This window comes from Pinus tabuliformis, chromosome 3_2, assembly GCF_031772625.1.
Source record: "Pinus tabuliformis cultivar Carrire ecotype Pingquan chromosome 3_2, CPIR1, whole genome shotgun sequence".
In the NCBI taxonomy this organism is placed as follows: Eukaryota; Viridiplantae; Streptophyta; class Pinopsida; order Pinales; family Pinaceae; genus Pinus; species Pinus tabuliformis.
The window spans coordinates 186361533-186385022 of NC_142302.1; the positions used below are offsets into that span (position 1 = coordinate 186361533).

Below are 23490 nucleotides of genomic sequence, written 5' to 3' on the forward strand. Positions count from 1 at the left end.
CCTTGGTTTATGTGCCACAGTTCTTTCTAGAAATGTGTGCTTGTAGCTGCCTTCTCCTTGTGACAAATCGATCTCTCCTTCAACAAATGGCTGTTATCTCAACGTTCTCATCTTCTCCAAAAGCTTCACATGAAGAATGAGCCTCATCTTGCCTTTTCCTCCTTTTCAGTCTCCACAAGGATGAGAAGACCTATCCCTAAGATCAAGGGCTGAGATTAGATCTCAACTTCTCGTGATCAAGGGTGGAGATCTAATCTCACATTGACTCCCTCTCAGATCTTCCCCTTCATTAATGACTTCCTCTAATCACTTTAATAACTTGTTGTACCATGTACCTTTTCGCCTCATAAAGTCACTTTAAAATTATAAAGTACAATGTACTTTTTCACCTCATAAAGTGACTAAAAAGTCACGACTTTAATGGTCTCATAAAGTCACTCTAAAAAGGTGGGTTCACTTGTTTCCCTAGGCTTAGGTAAAAAGCGCTAGGAAACACCTCCTTGGTAACTTTTCAATAAGCACTGGGAGTCATTGTGAGGCCTATTGATTCCCCATATCTCCCAATTCTCTAAGAGTATTGTTACTCACCAAAATGGGTAACCTTCTAGGAGAAAACTTTTCTCCTATTTGGGACAGCGAACCAGCTAGCAACCCTGTTACCACACAATCGGGTAGGCCCTAAGAAGGGAAACCCTATAGGACAATGGGCTAGACCAAGTGATAACAATGGGACAAAGACTGACTAGCACATCAGCCAATGTCCCCTGGTCTTTACAGACTTTCACTGATGGGAGGAGTCTCAGTGGGATAAGAATCACTTGAGAAAGGAAGGATCAATGATGTATGTGAAGTGATTCCACTAAGCCCATTCAAGAACAGGCTCAATTAAGGCTTGATTTAAGAAATGCTCTCCATGGAAGACCTAGGGCTTGAAATATGCAATGATGTAAGGTATGCCTAGAATCAAGACATCCAAGATGAGACAGGACCCATCAAGAAGCTTTGCAACACGATTTATCACTTTAAATGAGCTTTTGCTATCCTTGAGCGACCCAATTAGGGCTTACACAAGACCTAGGGTATATGAATAATAGTGGGAAGAAATTCCTCTGAGGTGTTCACTAGGTCAAGGTAAGACAAAAGGAAGGGTTGAGTAAGATTTATTCTTTTGAATACTATGTTCATAAGACCTTCAAGAAGACCACTTTATGCAAGACACTCAAGATAAGTTTCTTAAGACACAATTAGGGCACAAATTTTCTTGCAAACTAACTGTGGGAATTCAACCAAACTTTGAGGTTCCCTAGAGGAGACACCAACTTAGATTCGTGTCCAAGCGGATTTGAAAAGTACCTCCTCTAAGGAATTTCGTAGGGTGCCCTAGCTAGGTCATCTAGGAAAGGGGTCGAAAATTTAGGAGAGAAGAAAAGAGAGAGGAGGAAAGGTTGACCATCAATTTTGCTTGGACCAATGCCTAATTCTTCAGCTATGGAGTCTATGATGATTAAAAATTTGCCAAATTCGTCTTGAAGGAGGTCAAAGAATGATGCCCTAGCAAACACTCTTCAAAAATTACCTACTCAATATCTATGATTTTTCATGGAAGAAGAACAAAATTCCATCCACTAGGAACATTCTTCTATTGTCATTCTATGAGTAACATGTGCAATTTACAACCAAACAATTTTTCATAATGATATTCAATAAATTAGGGAACTAAGAGATTGGGCTAGTTACAATAATTCCACACATTAGACATATTTCCAAGAAAAATGTTAAATTTGGACAACTAGGTCCAAACTCCATGTTCTGATGCTCAGATTAAGAGGCTAATATTTTTGTTGGATTCCTCTTTCTGAGAGGTGTAAAATCCATATAAAAATAGTCTTAATCCGATGAGCAGAACTTATATTTTGAATTTATTATTCTTAATAAATTATATGTGCAAAGGTCAGCCAGTTTTGTAATGTAGGCTCACATGCCCAACAGATGTGTCACACACCCTCATTGATGGATATATATATACAGGAAAAGTTGGAGAGAATTTGATCACAACACAGCTCACATCTTCCTCTCTCATCCTAAAAAGTACGAGCTACCTGGAGGACGAATTTCAGCCACACGTGGGAAGCACGAAGAGGATTTTTTCTGCTGCTAGGGTTTCTGCTGCTAGGGTTTTGCAGAAGTTTGACCAGCGTTGACTTTGGTCAACGCTTGGTCCAAACAAGCTGAAAACTTGTGGGAGGTTCGATTTTTGAAGGCCATACTACCTGGCACAAAAATCGAGGTCAAAGGGTTGACCGTTTTGCTGCTGCGTTGACTTTTAGCTTGCTGCCCCTGCGTTGACTTTTCAGGACAGCGTTGACTTTTGTAGAACTGACTTGGGTTGACTCATCTACTGGTTGGAGGGTTGTTGTGACACATGCTGGGCTGGCTGACCAAAGGAGACTTTGCTGGTTGAAGCATCCTGTTGACCGCCGAAACAAACACATACATTTTTCTTGTTTCTGATTTGTCTTCTGTAAGATCTGCTTATATGTTCTATCTGCATTTTGCTTATCTACTTGTATGATTGCTGTGAGAAAAGTGAAATTGCTCTTAGCATAGAACATCTACAAAACTTTACATGGTATCAAAGCTGAGGTGAAGACAAACTCTATCTATAGCAATCATCATCGAAGGAAATGGATTCCTCTAAGCTTGAATTCAGGGAGAATGACAAGCTGACTGGAAGTGATGACTTCCATGCCTGGAAGATGTTATTAGATCTCAAATTAGAAGATCATGATCTCCTAGATCATGTGACAGGGAAGATTCAAGAACCTCCATCAAATGCCTCTGCTGCTGTTAAACACAAGTATAAGAAGGGAGAAATCAGAGCAAAACTGCTGATCAGGGAATCCATAAATAAGAGTCTGGTTGCCTACATATCTGAACTAGGCACATCCAAGGAGATGTATGACAAACTGATACTTATGTTCCGAGTAAACAATGTGAACCAAGTGCTATTCCTCAAGAACAAGTTGAAGAATATGAAGAAGGGCCGAGACGAGTCTATTCAAACTTTCTTTATGAAGTTGACCGAAACCAGGAACAATCTGCTAGCTATTGGGGAGACAATAGCTGATCGTGAGATGGTTCTCACCGCACTTGGAGGACTTCCATATGAATGGCAAGTATTCACAACTACCATTCTCAACAATAATACCATCCCTAACTTTGATGAGCTTCTGTCTAGATGTATGCAAGAAGAAACAATGATGAAGGAATTTGATAATGAAAGAAATGCTGCCTATGTTGCTCATTCCCGAAAGAAGAACTCTGGTGGTTCCAAGGACAAAGGAAGGACTAAGACTCAAAAGAAGAAGGGTAAATGTTTCACCTGCCATAGGACTGGACACTATGCTAGAGAATGCCCCTTCCAGAAGAATTCTCCCGATAGTGACGACAACAACAACAACCGAAGGAATGGGAATCAAAGAAATGACAAATCCAAAGGAAAGAGGAAGGCTCACTTTGAAGGAAACCATCCACCTTCTAAAAGGACCAGAAATACCAGGTATGAGGAGTCTAATGTTGTTGATAAAAGAAATGAGTATATTCTAATATCTGCTCTCTCAGCTGCATCTCCGCCCGATACTATGGATGTCTGGCTAATCGATAGTGGTGCCTCAAGACACATCACCGGATTCAAGGAAGCACTTTCTGACATGGTTGAAAGGGATACTAATCTAGAAATTATCCTTGGGGATAATGCCACTTATCCTGTGAAAGGGACCGGGACTGTGACCCTCCACTTGTCTCAAGGACAAGTCCTCCATCTACAAGATGTACTCTATGTACCCAAATTGAAGAAGAACCTTGTGTCTGTATCTGCCATGGAAGACAAAGGATTCAATGTAACTTTCTCTGATGGAAAGGTACTCATGTGGAAGAAGAGCTTCAAGGAAGCTATCTCAATTGGTTTTAGAGTTGGTACACTCTACCAGGTTGGAGGGAGTCCGTTGGGAGCTATGACTTGTGATACTATTCGTCAAACCGAACTATGGCACCGAAGATTTGGACACCTTCATTACAAGGCTCTTCCCGAAGCAAGGAAGGTGGTGACAGGGATGCCTGATTTCTGAAATAATCATAAAGGTGTATGTAAGGACTGTGCTGAAGGAAAACATACAAGGGGACCTTTCCCCTCAAGTGTCACAAAGACATCTGAGATATTGCAACTGGTCCATTCTGATCTTTCCGGTATGTTGCCTGTAACATCCCTGGGGGGATGTTCTTACTATATGACATTTACTGATGAATTCTCTCGCAAAACCTGGATATACTTCTTGAAGAAGAAGGATGAGGCTTTCATGTGGTTCCGTACCTTCAAAGCCTTGGTGGAAAATATGACCGGAAAGAAGATCAAGATTTTGAGGACTGACAATGGCACTGAATATGAGTCAAATGAGTTCAAAGACTTTTGCAGAGAAGCTGGCATTAAGAGGGAGACTACCACTGCATATATTCCTGAGCAGAATGGTGTTGCTGAACGCAAGAATAGGACTATTGTGGAAGCTGCCCGTGCCATGCTATGTGACCAGGGTCTTCCAAAGTTTCTGTGGGGAGAAGCTGCAAATACTGCTGTGTACATTCAAAACCGATGCCCTCATTCCGCTTTGGACTCCAAAACTCCCGAAGAGGTTTTCTCTGGTAAGAAACCTGATGTCTCACATTTTAGAATTTTTGGATGTCCTGTCTATTTTCCAATGTTCCACCAAGTCTCCGGGACGGGGAGACGCGGGTGCGGGGAGACGCACAAAGGGGACGTGTGGGAGAACCCTGAAATTTTAGGGAAATTTAGGGGAGACGGGGAGACGTCGAGGTATATATAATATAATTTTTAATTATATATATTATAAATTTATATATATGTATATAATTTTGAAATTTTCATGTTCATATTCATTGTTCAATAATGCTAATTCATCAAGATTCAATACCATAAGATTCAATAATAAAATTCAATATGAAATTCAAATATTCAAATACAATGTACATTGATCCATATCATTCATCATTCATCAATCATCATTCTATAATTTACATTGAATCATTGATTTAAAAATTAAATTGAAAATTGAAAATTCTGAATTCATCATTCATCATTCTAGTCTTCTAGATTCTAAATTGAACACTAAGTCTTCACATGGCTGAGGATAACAGTGGTCTACTTCTTGCCTCAGGACCGAAGTTGCAGAGATCTGCACCTTGCCTCAGGGATGAACTGAGGTCCGTAAGCTGTAGCAGACCTTTTCCCAGCGCTGAGACTGAGGTCCGATAAGAGTATGACAGCAGTTCCAAAGTGAAAATACTGCTCCAAAAAACAAACCAGAAATTATGACCAAAAAAGCACAAGACTTGTGACCAGAGAAGCCCAACGAAACCACCTCAGAGATAGCAAAAAATCCACGAAATAACTTCACAAAATCACCTCAGAAACGAGTTTTTCTTGTTTGAATTCGGTAGTCAAATGAAGAGGCCCAGCTTCAATATATTCAAGATTACGTTGAATCGTTGATATGCTGCTGCCTGCCGCCTGCGTGGAGCAAGAGGGAGGATGCCACTGCAAGTTTGCAACGACTGCTAACTTATTCGGTAGTCAAATGAAGAGGCCCAGCTTCAATATATTCAAGATTACGCTGAATCATTGATATGCTGTCGGCTGCCGCCTGCGTGGAGCAAGAGGGAGGATGCCACTGCAAGTTTGCAACCACTGCTAAGTGCTAACAACAAGTCGCTGCGTGGAGAAGAGTGAGGATGCGCTGAAGCTCTCGTGGGCGTAGTGAGAGCAGATGGAAGAAAAAAATGCGTTGAGGTAAGAGCATAATGAATGGCGGCAAAATGAAAACTTGAAAAGTGGAGTTAACCCTAACTTGTTCATGTAATTTTTTATTTGTAATTGTTAATTTAGTTTATTTTTATATTTTATGTTTTTTTAATAAATTAATTTTCATTTTTTTTAATTTTTTTTTTGGTTTATAAAGGGTAATTAGACAAAAATGAAGGGGGGATGCCCAGAAGAACCCCATTTTTTGGGGGGACGCCCAAAAGTACCCCTTTCGGGGAGTCAAGTCTCCCACATTGGGGAAACGCACCCCCTTGCGTCTCCCCGAGTCTCCCCAAAAGGGGGACGTGGGGAAACGCACCCCCGAGAGTCTCCCTGTCCCGGGTGCGTGGGGTGCGCGCACCCCACCCTGGGGGACGCGTCCCCGTGGAACACTGCTATTTTCATGTGCCGAAAGAAAAGAGAAGTAAGCTAGATGCTACTGGGAAGAAAGGAATGTTTGTGGGCTACAGTGAGACTTCTAAGGCATATAGAGTCTATGTACCTAGTCAAAGGGAAGTAGAGATAAGCCATGATGTCACTTTTGACGAAGATGCTTCCCTGAAGAAAGTAGTAGATCTTCCTAGATCTGAAGAAAACCATGAAGAAAGACCTGGAAATCTGTAAGAACCCTAGGATGAGACTATGCCTGATGTTGAAGGGCCAATGGACCCTATTGATCCTTCCCCTTCTCTAGGAAAGAGGCCATCATGGCTCAGGGACACCCTCGAAGATGCTGAGGGTCATGCTGCCCCAAGGGGAACATTCCGAGAAAGCAAGAAGCCGTGTAGATACCAAGGGTATCTAGCTACCATGAGTACTATTATACAATCTGAACCTGGATCTTTTGAAGAAGCCATCAAGCATCAAGTCTGGAAGGATGCTATGCATGAAGAATATGAGGCTATTATGAAGAATGATGTCTGGGATGTGGTCCCGAGACCGAAGGACAAATCTGTTGTCACCGCTAAATGGCTCTACAAGATTAAACATGGATCTGATGGGAGTGCTGAAAAGTTTAAGGCAAGATTTGTTGCCCGTGGCTTCTCTCAAAAGGAAGGAATTGACTATGACGATATATTTGCACCTGTGGCTCGATATACCACCATCCGATCCATCATAGCCCTTGCTGCTACGCAAGGATGGAGTCTTCATCAGATGGATGTCAAGACCGCTTTTCTGCATGGTGCAATAAAGGAAGAGGTGTATGTAGAACAACCTCTGGGATTTGAAGTTCAAGATCGAGACACTTATGTCTGCAGGTTGAAGAAAGCCCTCTATGGGTTAAAGCAAGCACCCAGAGCTTGGTATGAGAGGATGGATAGTTACTTGATGAAGCTGGGCTTCACTCGAAGCAATGCTGATCCAAACCTTTACTTTAAGGTTGAGGAAGGAAAGCCTCTCATTCTAGTGCTGTATGTGGACGACCTCTTCCTGACAGGTGATGACCCTCTCATTCATCAATGTAAGAGGGAGCTTGCTGCTGAGTTCGAGATGAAAGACCTAGGACTGATGCACTATTTCCTAGGCCTGGAGGTCTGGCAGAGACCTGGAGAGATTTTCCTTTCTCAAGGAAAGTATATTGTGAAGCTTCTGGAAAGATTTGGGATGGTGGATTGTAAGTCCGTGTCGACACCAATGGAACTCAACTTTAAGAAGTTGAGTGGCAGCGCTGCAGGGCCTATCTTGGCCAATCCTACTGAGTATCGTCAACTCATAGGAGCTTTGATGTTCTTAGTGAACACCCGTCCGGACATATGTTTTGCAGTGAATACTTTGAGTCAACAGATGGTTGAGCCTCATCATTTTCACTGGGTTGGTGCCAAGAATCTTTTGAGATATCTTTGGGGCACGATAAACCATGGGCTGAGATACACTGCCGGGAGTGTGATACTGCGGGGATATACTGATGCCGATTGGGCTGGCAGTGTGGTGGATTGTAAGAGCACATCTGGATGTTGTTTCAATCTTGGTTCTGCTTCGATCTCATGGATGAGCAGGAAGCAGAAGTCGGTGGCTTTGAGCACCGCGGAGGCCGAATACATTGCTGCTAGTATGGCCTGTTGTGAAGCAGTTTGGTTGAGGAAGCTCTTTAGTGAGCTGTTCCAACATGTGCTAGATACCACTGTAATACTCTGTGATAATCAGAGTGGGATTCGTATGACTGAGAATCCTGTGTTCCACGACCGATCCAAGCATATTGATATCAGGTACCACTTTATCCGGGATATGGTACAGCGAGGCGCCGTAAGGCTCGATCATATAGGAACTGATGAGCAGGTCGCGGATATTCTCACTAAGCCCCTGGGGAAGGTCAAGTTCCTAACCTTCCGTGAGAGTCTTGGTGTCGTGGAAAGACCCTATGATGTGGGTCCTGTTGGACGATGAGCTCTGGGAGCTCTGGGGGGCTTTGGGGATAGCTTCTCGGAGCTATAAGCACTCATAATGCTTCTGCCCCACCCTTGTGATTATTGAGCTGGTTCGCCACTCATTTAATCTGTGCCCCGTATGCATCCTACCCATTGAGTTCAGGGCTCATGGGAAGTACCTCTCATTTGGCCAATGAGGTGTGGAAAAGCTAGAGACTATTAGCAAAGACTGATGGACGCATCAGAGATTGCCGTACTCTCTATCTAGGATGGCATGGTCCAACCACTTGATCTGGGATCAAGATTTGTGAGGTCTGGGACCTCTGGACTGATTATGTCAGTCGGGGAATGATGTCTTTGTGACTGACCCACTTCTGTTCTGAAATAAAGAAGCCAACAAAGCAAGTTTCGGCGGGATGACTCACGATGTTAATTGCACTAATAGATGGAGTTCTCCCTAGTTGAGAGGGAGTGTTAAATTTGGACAACTAGGTCCAAACTCCATGTTCTGATGCTCAGATTAAGAGGCTAATATTTTTGTTGGATTCCTCTTTCTGAGAGGTGTAAAATCCATATAAAAATAGTCTTAATCCGATGAGCAGAACTTATATTTTGAATTTATTATTCTTAATAAATTATATGTGCAAAGGTCAGCCAGTTTTGTAATGTAGGCTCACATGCCCAACAGATGTGTCACACACCCTCATTGATGGATATATATATACAGGAAAAGTTGGAGAGAATTTGATCACAACACAACTCACATCTTCCTCTCTCATCCTAAAAAGTACGAGCTACCTGGGGGACGAATTTCAGCCACACGTGGGAAGGACGAAGAGGATTTTTTCTGCTGCTAGGGTTTCTGCTGCTAGGGTTTCGCAGAAGTTTGACCAGCGTTGACTTTGGTCAACGCTTGGTCCAAACAAGCTGAAAACTTGTGGGAGGTTCGATTTTTGAAGGCCATACTACCTGGCACAAAAATCGAGGTCAAAGGGTTGACCGTTTTGCTGCTGCGTTGACTTTTAGCTTGCTGCCCCTGCGTTGACTTTTCAGGACAACGTTGACTTTTGTAGAACTGACTTGGGTTGACTCATCTACTGGTTGGAGGGTTGTTGTGACACATGCTGGGCTGGCTGACCAAAGGAGACTTTGCTGGTTGAAGCATCCTGTTGACCGCCGAAACAAACACATACATTTTTCTTGTTTCTGATTTGTCTTCTGTAAGATCTGCTTATATGTTCTATCTGCATTTTGCTTATCTACTTGTATGATTGCTGTGAGAAAAGTGAAATTGCTCTTAGCATAGAACATCTACAAAACTTTACAAAAAATCTTCAACAAAATAGCAATTACAAGACGACGAGAGATATATCTAACTATTGAAAAACAAGTAGCTTTAAGAAAGATCGAAATTTCAGCCTTCAAAGATATTGAAATGCATCAATAGAATCTTCGAGTGGCATCCAAGAATGATGATCTCTCACAATGAGAGTCATCTCTGTTTATATGATCCATATCCTAATTCAAATTAGCCTAATAGCCCCCTAGAATTATAAAATAATGTGCAAATAACAAATCCTTGGTAACAAGCCCACTAAGTAGCTCATAAAGTGATGAAGACGCCATCCGTGAGTGAGCTGCAATCATCAAATCGTGGTGTAGAAGGGCTGTTGGAAGGTCGAGTTGAGTCCTTAAGGTGCCATAGTGAGGGAGAGGGCTCCATGAAAGATGGACAAGGAGTTGGCCCCTTAATCTCTATGTAAATGATCATGTGGTGCTCCAAAGTAGCTCTGGGGCACAAGTAATGGTCTCATGTGTCTCCTGATAAAATATTAAGCCTGTAGACTGCTCCAAATGAGGGCATGAATGATGGTGCTTGCCCTCCCATGTCTCAAGGATGAGACAAACGTCTTCTGGGCCTCGGATCAATTGCGAAATCCTGTATATATTGCTATGCCGACTAGGGGCATTCGTAATCAAAGTGCATCATCTTGCATATGAAAAGGCTGCTGAAGATATTGTTATTAGAATCGGACCAAAATCAGTGGAACCAGCTGGTCTGGCCAGTTGGGGGTTGAAACCGGTCTGGTTCAATGTCTGGAATAAAAAATGGTTGATTTGGTACCAAACTGACCGATTTTGTGCCGAACTGACTGATTTTGTACCAAACCGACCAATTTTGTGCTGAACCGACTAGTATCGTATAGTTTTGAGCAAAGACATTCAAAATGCAATTTTTTTTAAAGACAATTTTTTTTGAGTGGGGCAACCTAATATTAAAGCTTATGACCCTAGAATTGCTATGCAATTCATGGCAATGTTAAATTCGTAAAGTAAAAGGATTAAAATGAAATCATCCTTTTACTTCAATTTTTAACATTACCAAGAAATGAGTTAGCATGTTTTAGAGTGGTTCCGACCTCATTGGATTTCATATGAAGAAACTAGAATTTTATATCTCACTCAAAATCCAATGGACTTAACAGTTTTTTAGGATTTCGTGATTGGAGGGATTGCAAGGTTTCCATTGATTTTTGTCATGGATGAGGGTATGGAGCTAGTATTTAATCAAGAGGACCAAGCCCTCTATGTACCTTGATGTTAGTTGCATTGGTTGTTGAGCTCTTCTCTGTGAAAATTCCTACACTCAAAGGAACCCCTACTACAACAAATCTGAATCTACTTCACCTACTTGATTTTTAAATATCAAGTTATTCTTCTGAATACTGAAGCAAATTACTTTTGCAGCCTGCACTAATTAAATATTTGATCTCATGAAACAAAAAATAGAGCAAAGAACAAGATACATAGGACACCTGTTTTTGGACACAATAGTCCCCGAAAAAACCCAATATGGGAAAACTGGTACAACAGTTCTGAGGGTTTATTATTATGCAGGAGAAATATCTGAATACAAATCTAGGATGCTCATCTAGCAATCCTTTATAGAGAAAATACTGGCGGAAAATTTGAGTGAGTTTTACCTCACTTCACCCAATAGATTTTCAGATGATTCGACACAAGACTGGTTAATCTCGGCTATTTCTGAGCTGGCTCTGGGTCATCCTTGCTTCACCTTATTTGCCCTTTGCGTCAACTCTCTCGGCTGTTCTGGCAGTTCCCTGTAGTTCCAGCTTCTGTGTGAAAAACAACTTTTCCGCGTCAGCTCTCCCGGCTACTGCCCTGCCTTTGCATAAGCTCTCCCCTCCATTTCCGCAGTTCCCGACAGTTTCGGCTATTCCGGCAGTTTTGGATTCCGTGTGACAGGCAACTTTTTTGCGTCAGCTCTCCCAGCTACTGCGCTGCCTCTCTGCAAGCTCTCTTCGCCTCTCTGTCAGTATTCTCCGGAAAGTCCTTCCGGATTTTCTCTGCCCCTCAGCTGCAAGATCTTCCCAATCGATTTTTCTCGAGAACTTGTCACCTCAGAAAATCAATTTCCTCAATCTCTCTGTGTATTTCCAAATGAACCCCAGGCCTCCATTTTATACTTTTCCTGTTGAGTCTTCAACGACCGAAATTAAGTCTCTAGTCAATGGCTAAGATTAAAACATGACTTGATCGACCTTCTAGATCATTCTCACCCATATTTTGATTAATAACCATTAATATTTTAATTTCCCTAAGTTTAGACTTAGGAACTCCATTAAAAATATTAATTATTTTAATAAAATACAATCCAGGTGGAATTTCACTTAGCGTCTCCACCAATTTTCAAGGCTAGAGCACTTCCAATGCTACCAAAAATTAACACTCCCTATTAGCGAGGAAAGTGTTGTAGCAACAATGTCTACTTGCATGCTGCTATGTTTCTGAAGCACCACCTTTCTGCATTGTTGCTGCTGCCCATGACACTGCCATTGCCACCGCTGCATCTGTACTACATCTCCCTCTCAAACATTGCATTTGCTATGCTGCTAGCACTGCCACTGCTTAGACTACATCTGTACTGCAACTCAGTGGCTGAGAGAAGCAACATAAAAACATCCAAAATTAGCTGAACTTAACTGTGTTCAGCGTAATACAATGAATGTTGGAATCTGAGTGTTGTTGATTCTGACCCTCTGAATCTTTTGTGCTGCTGCTAAATACTACATTGTACCAACTGCACAGCTGCCAACCTTGCTCTGCGTTGATCAGTCTCTGGTCCCCAGTTACTACATATATCCTCCAAACACTCGACTGCATTGTCTGACACTAAGTCCATTTCGCTACCACTAAATCTTGGGCTCCTGTAGCAAGGAATTGATCAAAGAGGTGTACTCCTCAAGGATCGTGCCCACATGTAGTCCTCTCGACTACGACTCAATATCGCCCCATCTCCCTCCTGGAGATGCGTGGACACTCTTGGCAAACTCATCCTCGTCACTCTTTGCTGAAGCAGCCTTAGGATCATGTTTCTCATCCTTGTCCTTTTTCTTCAAAGGACACTGGGATGCATAGTGGCCCATCTCACCACAACTGAAACATTTCACCTTTGAAATGTCTTTCTTTTGCTTCGACTTCTGTTGTCCCTTCGATTCTACAGATGCGTTCTCCTCCTCCTCCTTCGTCTTTGTGCCACTACCACAGCTTCCACTGAGGTTGACCTTCACTAGGTCCCTCTTCCCATGAAGGTAGTTTTTCTCTGCGGAATATGCTTTGGATGAAAACTTGCCATTCATCTGAGACACCATTCAAGGCTATCCTCACCATCGCGGTTGGTTGAGGTGTGGACCACACTACAACAAGATGGTCTCTAGTGTCCTGAAGACGTTGAAGATAGAGGTTCACCCCTTCTCCTTTCTGCATTAAGGTTCATTGCAACTTCTGCTCCAAATACATTTTTTGCTGTTCAAAAGAGCCTTCATATAGAGAAGAGAAGGCTTCCCAAGTTCCCACATCTCTCGGGTTGTATCCTTGCCCTGCAAGTGTGAGACCGTATCATCTCGAACTCCACCAAGAATGAGCCTCCTTGTCTTCCCCTGCTCGGCCTTGTACTTCTTGTTTTGATCGTTGTCAACAGGAACAACTACAATACTATTGACGTAGGCCTCAAGATCATATGCCTCCAGAACAACTAAGAATCTGGTCTTCCATATAACATAGTTGGAAGCACCTTCGAACCTGTCTTGATCTCTGAGCCCATGCGCTGCCATCTCACCCAATTGTCGAATTGACTCCTCTAGTCACTGCTTAGCACTGCTCAGTTGCTCAACAAGTGATAAATTCAAAATTTATGGTGAAAAGTTCTTTGAGGAGAAAATTCCCCTTCTATGTGTCTTCGTTCTTTTCCAACAGATTTTTTCCTCGGCAAAAACTGCGCCCTTCAAGCACTGCGCTGAGGCTTTGCGTGGCTCCCTCTGCCTCTACAAACTCACGAACTGGAAATTGTACCTCTCTGTCTTCTCACTCAGAGAGAGATTTCCTCGGATCTGCTTCCTGGCAGGACTAGGCATTCCCTTGAAGGGGATTAGGATTGCTTCCAAGTGGAGCTTTCGACCTCACTGCTCAGTACTGGATCTGCTCTTCCTATTTCAAAATGAATCCTCTGATACCATGTGAAAGTTCTTACACTCGTAGGAACCCCCACTGCAGCAAATCTGAATCTACTTCACCTAATTGATTTTTAAATATCAAGTTATTCTTCTGAGTACTGAAACAAATTTGTTAAATTTTAGGTATGTTCTATGCTTAGAGCAATTTATTTCAATTTTCACAGTTAGCTCAATATCTTTTCCAGATTAGCAATCACATCAGCATTAAAGTAAACTGCAAATAGAACATAAACATAAATCGCAGAAGACAAGCCAAGACAAGAGGACACAAGATGTGGCGCTAGCCAAGGACAAACCCCAATGTGGGGAAACCCTTGATCAATTCTTCTTATATGTTCTTCAATAGTTCAGCAGAGAGAGAGAGAGAGATAGTACGTTTACAACAGAAGTCAACACTTTGACTTATCTAGATAAGAGCATAGATCATCTCTAAGAAGATGATACATGAGATCAGTTGAAGACATGCTGCTTCAATTGATTCTCCAAGGTGACTCCTTCACCTATCATTGTGCTGCATTTTGTCATCATGCTACACCTCACCATGCTGCACCCATCATCACTATGATACATCTCATCATGCTTTATTAATCATGACTGTACCCATCACTGTACTGCATTATGTGCCATTGCTGCACCATGTTGCCATACTGACCTATGTGCTAGCTGCATCTTGCTTGGTTGGTGTCCCTAGCTTGCTTTTTGTCCCTAGGATGCTTGTTTTCCTTAGCATGCTTGCTGTTGCATGCTAGTTGTCCCTTGCATGTTAGCTGTAACATTGCATGCTTGGTGTATTTGCTGCTAAGTACCATACAACTGTCCCAATGCTAGTTAGTTGTCCCTTGCATGCTACTCTCTTTCGGAGACAGATGATCTCGCTGTTCCGACAGTTCCTGACAATTTTGGTTGTTCCCGGCAGTTTCGGTTATTCCCGATAGTTCTGGCAGTTCCCGACAGTTCCGACAGTTCTTGGAATTCCAAATGTTCCTGGCAGTTCCAACAGTTCTCGACAGTTCCGATAATTTTGGTTGTTCCCAGCAGTTCCAGCTTCTGCCCTCTGCGTTAGCTTTCCCTCCAGTTCCGGCAGTTCCTGACAGTTCCAGCAGTTTCGACAATTCCGACTGTTCCCAGCAGTTCTGGCAATTCCAAAAATTCTGGCTATTCTCGGCAGTTCTGGCAGTTCCCGACAGTTCCAGCTTTTGCCCTCTGTGTCAGCTTTCCCGACTGTTCCTGCAGTTTCGGCAATTCCGGCTATTCCTGACAGTTTCGACAGTCCGACAATTCCAGTAGTTCCGGCAATTCCAGCTATCTCGGCAGTTCCGGCTATTTCCGACAGTTCTGGCTTTTCCCGACATTTTCAGCAGTTCCGACAGTTCTGGCAATTCCTGCTTTTCTCGACAGTTCTGGCAGTTTTGGCAATTCCGGCTATTCTAGACAGTTCCGACATTTTTGGCAATTCTGGCAATTCCCACTATTCCCAGCAGTTCCGGCAGTTTTGGCTTCTGCCCTCTCGATTAGGGCAGCGTTATCCATTAGGATCTCTCCTCCTACTAAAACCCAAAGACAAGTAGAGAGGAAGAGATCCCAAGTGTGTTGAAATGACTTGAAGACCACCTCTATTTATACTAAAACGTTGAGCACAAGTGGGGTTTATTTGGTTGCTGGCCGACCTTGACGAATTGTCCCATAACACAAATAAATTCATATCTCCATGAATACTTATCGGAATCGGATGATCTTTAGATCAATCCTACACCTCTCGATGAGAGGGATCCAAGAAAAATATCAGCTTCCATTAATAAGATGACCCACATGGAGTTTGGCCCTAGTTGCCAATGTTAACACTCCCTCTCAACTAGAACTCCATCCACTGATCCATATGTCTGACTATACTGTCTCTGCAATTAGTGCCCTGCACTGCTCTACTCTGTTGAACCATGAAGAAGAAGAATTGATCGAGAATGTCTCATACAATTCTCTACTGACCCGAAGTCAGTTTCATCTGGAGAGAGTGTGTCACATCACTCTTACTGACTCGAAGTCAGTTTTATTGATCCCAAATCAATATCACAAGAGAGTGTCTCAAACCACTCATATTGATCCCAGATCAGTTTCATTGATCCCAGATCAATGGAGGTCATCCTACCATAGGGAGTACGGTAGATACATCGATGCGTCCATCGATAGTACTACTATGGTCCCTAACCCCATTTCCTTGCTCATTGATCAAATGAGAGGTACTTCTCGTGAGTCCCAGACTGCATGGGTAGTATGCCTCGACAGGAGAACTAATCATCTTGTCCACAGGAGAACGAATCATCCTGCCCCAAAGTCGCCATGGGAGAACGAATCATCCTGGCCCACAGGAGAACTAATCATCCTGTTTCACAGTTTCCACGAGAGATCTAATCATCCCGGCCTACAAGAGAACTAATCATCCTATTCCACAGTTGCCATGAGAGAACAAATCATACCGGCCCACAGGAGAACTAATCATCCTGTTTCACAGTTGCCATGAGAGAACTAATCATCCCGGCCCACAAGAGAACTAATCATCCTGTTCCACAGTTGCCACGAGAGAACTAATCATCCTGGGCCATAGGAGAACTAATCACCTTGTTCCACAGTTGCCACGGGAGAACTAATCATCCTGGCCCACAAGAGAACTAATCATCCTGTTTCACAGTTGCCACGGGAGAACTAATCATCCCGGCCCACAAGAGAACTAATCATCCCGGCCCACAGGAGAACTAATCATCCTGTTTCACAGTTGCCACGGGAGAACTAATCATCCCAGCCCACAGGAGAACTAATCATCCTGTTCCATAGTCGCCACGGGGTATCATAGGGGAAGGTTGAACCTGTCATCTTGTACATAGCGCACCACCAGGGGAGGGTGAGTCGCCCTGTGGTCATATGTTGCTCCGTAAGTACCCCAAGCCCCCCAGAGCTCCCAGAGCTCAGTGCATGCAACATGTAGTACCCTTATAAGAAGGTCTCTCAACGACTCCAAGTCGTTCGGGAAAGTCACAGATTTGACCTTTCCCCGGGGCTTTGAAAAAATGTCTGTGACCGATATATCAGTTTCAATGCGATGGAGCCTTCTCGCTAGTCTTTGCACTTAAGAGCTTCTGCAACCATGCAACTTCACACAAGATCATACTCGTAGCTATGTATTCGATCTCGGCGGTGCTTATAGCAACCGGCTTCTGCTTCTTGCTCATCCATGATATCAAAGCAGAATCCAAAGAACTAGCACTGAGAAGTGCTCTAGTGATCCTCCACACTGCTTGCCGAGTCAACATTCGAATAATCATGCAGTTTCATATTTCCGGCAGTGTATCTCAATCCATGAGAGATTGTGCCCCAAAGATATCTCAGAAGATTCTCGGCACCAATCCAGTGAGGCTCAACCAAATATGAGCTCACCATGCTAACTGCAAAACATATGTCCGGACGGAAGTTCACCAAGAACATCAACGCGAATGAGTTTATGAAACTTAGAGGCATTTCCCAAATCTGGTCCGACATCACTACTATATAACTTCTGAAAGTTAAGATCCTCGAGGTAGTCACAAGCTTGCAGTTTATCATTCCACATCCAGAATCCAAATCCCTCTTACTTCTGTAAATGAGAGGGCTTGCACCTGTCAGAAATAGGTCGTCCTCATAAGGTGCCGGTATGAGAGGTCTATCATCCACAACCTTCGGGTAATGGTTTCAATCGGTTTCACTCCTAGTCAATCTCAGTTCATCAGACAACTATCAGTCCTCTCGTAATACGCCCAGAGTGTTTTGCTTCAAGCCATAGAGGGCTTTCTTCCACCTGTATACATGAGATTCCATATCATGAATCTCAAACTCCTTGGGTTGTTCCAAACCTATGAACCTGCTGTATGAGGGGAATGGTCCCCTTATAAGATTTTCCTTCGGTACATCTCAGACATGTACCTTCATGCTCTTCTTGAATTCAGACATCCCTATCACTATCTGACTCCAATCGGGTAGGGCCCCATAGGTAGACCTCCAGTGTTAAAGATGGGATATGTCAATTGACATGATCCCCAATGGACCATCTTGCAACTTGATAGAAATTGCCAACCCTGAACCCATGAGAAAAAGCATCTTTGAAAATTCTATTTTTCAACATGTACCTTTTGATCGATGAATGTCACCTTGAAACCTTAGACTCCAAGTATAATCCCATGATTGTTTCCATGTCTACCAAATTAGAGAGTGCATCCTTCTATCCGATGAAGTGCCTTGAAGCACTACAATCAATAAGCCAAATTCCCAAAGAATCTGAAGGAGAGGGCCAATACAAGATAAGGCTTCTTTATCTTATCAAAAAAAACATTTGATTCTTCATTCCTGGGGTTCCTTGCTTTCTTTGAAGAGTCCGCCATTTCCTTGATGACCTGCATTACCTATCATTCCTTTGATCATTGAAGATGTCCCTGGAATGATTGTTATCTTCATCAAGAGACGTGTCTCTGCCATTCGAACATTCCTTCTCATAATGGCCAAACTTATTGCAACCAAGGCATCTGCCTTTCTTTCCACCCTTAGATCCGGATTTCCAAATGAAGTGATCTTTAGGTAGGCCATCAAAAACTTCTGCTGCGATATTCTAATAATATTCTCTGCTTCGACTTCACCCTCGGTGAATTTGAAGAGGGATGAGGAATCCACTGATCCTTTTGTCCTTTCCAACTGTCTTCGATGATTGCTCTTTCACTCTTGCTTGGGCATTGTCTTCACCTCAGCTCTAATACCATGTTAAATTTTAGGTATGTTCTATGCTTAGAGCAATTTATTTCAATTTTCACAGTTAGCTCAATATCTTTTCCAGATTAGCAATCACATCAACATTAAAGTAAATTACAGATAGAACATACACATAAATCGCAGAAGACAAGCCAAGACAAGAGGACACAAGATGTGGCGCTAGCCAGGGACAAACCCCAATGTGGGGAAACCATTGATCAATTCTTATTATATGTTCTTCAATAGTTCAACAGAGAGAGAGAGATAAATAGTACGTTTACAACAAAAGTCAACACTTTGACTTATCTAGATAAGAGCATAGATCATCTCTAAGAAGATGATACATGAGATCAGTTGAAGACATGTTGCTTCAATTGATTCTCCAAGGTGACTCCCTCACCTATCGTTGTGCTGCATTTCGTCATCATGTTGCACCTCACGGTGTTGCACGCATTATCACTATGCTGCATCTCATCATGCTTCATTAATCATGATTGGACCCATCACTGTACTGCATTATGTGCCATTGCTGCACCATGTTGCCATACTAACCTATGTGCTGGCTACATCTTGCTTGGTTGGTGTCCCTAGCTTGCTTGTTGTCCCTAGCATGCTTGTTGTCCTTAGCATGCTTGCTGTTGAATGCTAGTTGTCCCTTGCATGCTAGTTGTAACATTGCATGCTTGGTGTATTTGATGCTAAGTACCATACAACTGTCCCAATGTTAGTTAGTTGTCCCTTGCATGCTGCTCTCCTTCGGATACAGATGCTCTCGTTGTTCCAGTAGTGCCCGGCAGTTCCGGTAGTTCCCGATAGTTCCGGCAATTCCAGCCATTCCCGACAGTTCCGACAATTCAGGTTGTCCCCAGCAGCTCCGACTTCTGCCCTCTGCGTCAGCTTTTCCACCTGTTCTGGTAGTTCCCGGCAGTTCCAGCAATTCCGGCTATTCCCGACAGTTCCGGCAATTCCAGCTATTCTCGGAAGTTACGGCAATTCTGATAGTTTCGGCTTTGCTCGGCGGTTCTGGCAGTTCTCGACAGTTTCAGCTTCTGCCCTCTGCATAAGCTTTCCCGGCTGTTCCGGCAGTATCGGCAATTCTGGCTATTCCCGGCAGTTCCGACAGTTCCAAATATTCCGACTATTCCCAGCAGTTCCGACAGTTCCGGCTTTTCTCAACAGTTCCAGCAGTTCCGGCTTTTCCTGACAGTTCTGGCAGTTCCGGCTTCTGCCCTCTGCGTCAGCTTTCCCGACTGTTCCTGCAGTTTCGACAATTCCGACTATTCCCGGCAGTTCCGACAGTTCCAACAATTCCAGCTATTTCCAACAATTTCGGCAGTTCCTGTAGTTCCAACGTTTCTCGGCAGTTCCGGCTATTCCCGGCAGTTCTCGCAGTTCCGGCTTCTGCCCTCTGGATTAGGGCAGCGTTATCCCTTAGGATTTCTCCTCCTACTAAAACCTAAAGACAAGTAGAGAGGAAGAGATCCCAAGTGTGTTGAAATGACTTGAAGGCCACCTCTATTTATACTAAGACGTTGAGCACAAGTGGGGTTTATTTGGTTGCTGACTGATCTTGAAAAATTGTCCCATAACACAAATAAATTCATATCTCCAAGAATACTTATCGGAATCGGATGATATTTAGATCAATCCTACACCTCTCAATGAGAGGGATCCAAGAAAAATATCAGCTTCCATTAATAAGATGACCCACATGGAGTTTGGCCCTAGTTGCCAATTTTAACAAAATTACTTCTGCACCCTACACTAATTAAATATTTGATCTCATGAAACAGAAAACAGAGCAAAGAACAAGATACACAGGACACTTATTTTTGGACACAATAGTCCCCGGAAAAACCCAGTGCGGGAAAACCAGTGCAACAGTTCTGAGGGTTTATTATTATGCAGGAGAACTATTTGAATACAAATCTAGGACGCTCATCTAGCAACCCTTTATAGAGAAAACACTGGCAGAAAATCCGAGTGAGTTTTACTTCACTTCACCCGACAGAATTCTGGCTGATCCGACACAAGACTGGCTAACCCCGACTATTTCTATGCTGGCTCTGCGTCACCTTCTCTACCCTCTGCGTTAGCTCCCCCGACAGTTATTGGCAGTTCCGGTAGTTCTCAGCAGTTCCGACTTCTGTGTGACACGCAACTTTTCTGCGTCAGATGTCCCAGCTACTGTGCTACCTCAGTGTCAGGTCTCCCTACTGTTCTGGCAGTTTCAACTTTTCCAACAGTTCTGGATTCTGCGAGACAGGCAACTTTTTTGTGTCAACTCTCCCAGCCACTGCACTGCCTCTCTGCAAGCTCTCTCCGCCTCTCTGTCTATATTCTCCGGAAAGTCGTTCCGGATTCTCTATGCCCCTCAGCTGCAAGATCTCTCCAATCGATTTTGCTCGTGAGAACTTCTCACCTCAGAAAATCGATTTCCCCAATCTTTCTGTGTGTATTTTCAAATGAACCCCAAGCCTCCATTTTATACTTTTCCTGTTGAGTTTTCAACGGCCGAGATTAAGTCTTTAATTAATGGCTAAGATTAAAACATGACTTGATCGATAACCATTAATATTTTAAGTTCCCTAAGTTTAGACTTAGGAACTCCGTTAAAAATATTAATTATTTTAATAAAGTACAATCTGGGTGGAATTTCAACAAATGGTTTATGGGTTCTTGAAAACTCATGCGCCTTAGCCTCTCCACCAATTTTCAAGGCTAGAGCACTTCCGATGCTACCAAAAATTAACATTCTATCATGACCCTACTAAAAATGTACCCATCACTCAAATAAAATCTTGACTTGATATGCTACACTTTTCTATCTTATTTTAATGCTTAGAGGGTGATATTGATGATGAAGATCCCAATATAGGAAATGATTTTGATGATATGTAGGTATTTTTTGTAACATGATTTTTTTGGATGTTAGGCCATCGAAAGCTTGTTTGTAGATGTATTTTTGGTTGAGAGATGGATTGCATTGGATTGCAATGGTTCAAAGATGCCTTACATGTTATATAAACGAGAGCTTTTGCTATTTGCGTATAAATGGTTTGAATTTCTAGGGATGCATATGGATATATATGTTTTTCTTTAAAATTTGTATATTTTATTTGTTTTTGGTTGACCGTTTTTTTGGTCCAATTTTTTTGCTGGTTCCAGTTCGGTTTCGTCTGGTTCTCGGTCCAGAGGGTTTTCTGGCTCGATCACTGCCTTGGTTTTGATGGCATTGGCTGAAGATGTTGAGGGCACCCATACGATGAGACGATGCTATATCACATGATGGAGTCCCATGGCTATTAACACATCCCCTACAAGTGTCAATATGATACTCTGTTGGGATTGGGCCCCAGTTAAGTTACCCTTTCCATGATGAAACTACTTGCCAATTACACATAATGTCCAATGCGTCTCCTCACCCTCAGGTAAAATAATGTATTAAAGCATATAAGTGAAACGAGCTTGTTAGTCAAGGGTACAAATGAGACTTCATAATGGGTTTCCCTTCCAAATTTATTGAGCATGTGATGGTGTTACCTCTCTAGGTAGGAGTGGCTATTAAACAACCATATTAGGTGTTCATAGCCCCTAAAGGGTAAGACATGTCCAAGGAACATCTTTTAAGTGGTAGATGTCATGTGGATAGTGATGAGGTGGATCAGGTCTCAGGGGTCTCAAGGCCAAATGCCATAGGCTCAAGGGTGCTAATGAGGAGGGATGCCCACATGTATGGGTGTATGAATATAAGAGGGAGCAATTGTAGTACATGAGTTACCCTGGCCTTTGTTTTTCCACCCTCCTTTATATGCCTTTTATTGATTTTTATTTTATTTTACTGCTCGGGGCTCCAGGGGATGAGAGCATGCTGTGTATTATATAAGCAATGATTACCCCCTTAAGGTGGGGTAGTTCATCTCCCACCAGAGGTTGGGACATGCATGGATTTCTTAATTATGGAGGGGGTACTCAAGGGGGCCCAAGGAACCAGGGTGATGGCGATAGTGATAAGGGGTAGAGCTCACATTCGACTTTTTCCCACATGCTAAATTTTATCGCCTCCACCATATTTTGCATTTTGTGGTATTATTTCCTTTTGTATGTGGCCATGATATGCTTTTATCTTTTTCTTTTAGCTGCATCAACCTATAGGGCATTGTTCTAGGCTCAACCTAGACATGCAAAGCGGAGGGGAGTACTAGCGCATTGTGGACCCAGAGAGGGATGATGATGAAATAGGGCATGTGATGTGTGGAGGGGAGTGAATAATGTGGAACGGGAAAATGGGATCGTGCAACCAAAATCATGGTTTCCCAATTAGTGCCCATCCTGAAGCTATAAGCCAATAGGTTTGGATTAGAAGAAATCTGAATCTCTGTGTTCACAAAATCACATAGACCATTTACTTTTAGAATCATGGTAATTTGATCCTTCTAGGGATTGAAGTTAGCAGTTGCATCCATCATGTCTTCATATTGCAAACTACTAAGTGATGTCATATTCACAAATTGACCTTAGCTGTGTTACCCACCACTTTGTGGGTGATATCCCTAAGAGAGTTTTTTCTCCATGATGAGCTCCACTCGACAGCGCCTTGATGCCTCCTACTAGCTCGTTATGCCATTTCTCTGCCACCTGAGCTAGCCATGTGGTCCCTCACCCACCTGTATTGATCATATGTTTGAAGGTGGGCCTCCCGAATCTAAAGGTATGTGTTGTCATTTGGTAATTGAGTATTGGGTTTACTTATCATGGATACTTTTGGGTATGGATTGATGGGGGTATTTGGCGGAAAGAGTGGGCTTAGTTTGTGATCTTGTCCCCTTGATCTCTTTTGGTTGTTACCCTTGGATCTTAGTCCCATGGGATCTCCTTTATTGACCATTTGGTTCTAGGGTGGTACCACTTGGGAAACCCCGACTTTGGGTGCGTGGTCCCGCTCCTTTACTCG

The 23490-nt window shown here is 42.9% G+C and overlaps 1 protein-coding gene across 2 annotated transcripts in view; it reads left to right on the top strand.

Moving 5' to 3' along the window:
* Positions 1-23490, top strand: part of LOC149180403 (L-ascorbate oxidase homolog) — a 247467-nt gene that overhangs the window by 119930 nt on the left and 104047 nt on the right. The gene's annotated exons all lie outside the window — the stretch shown is intronic.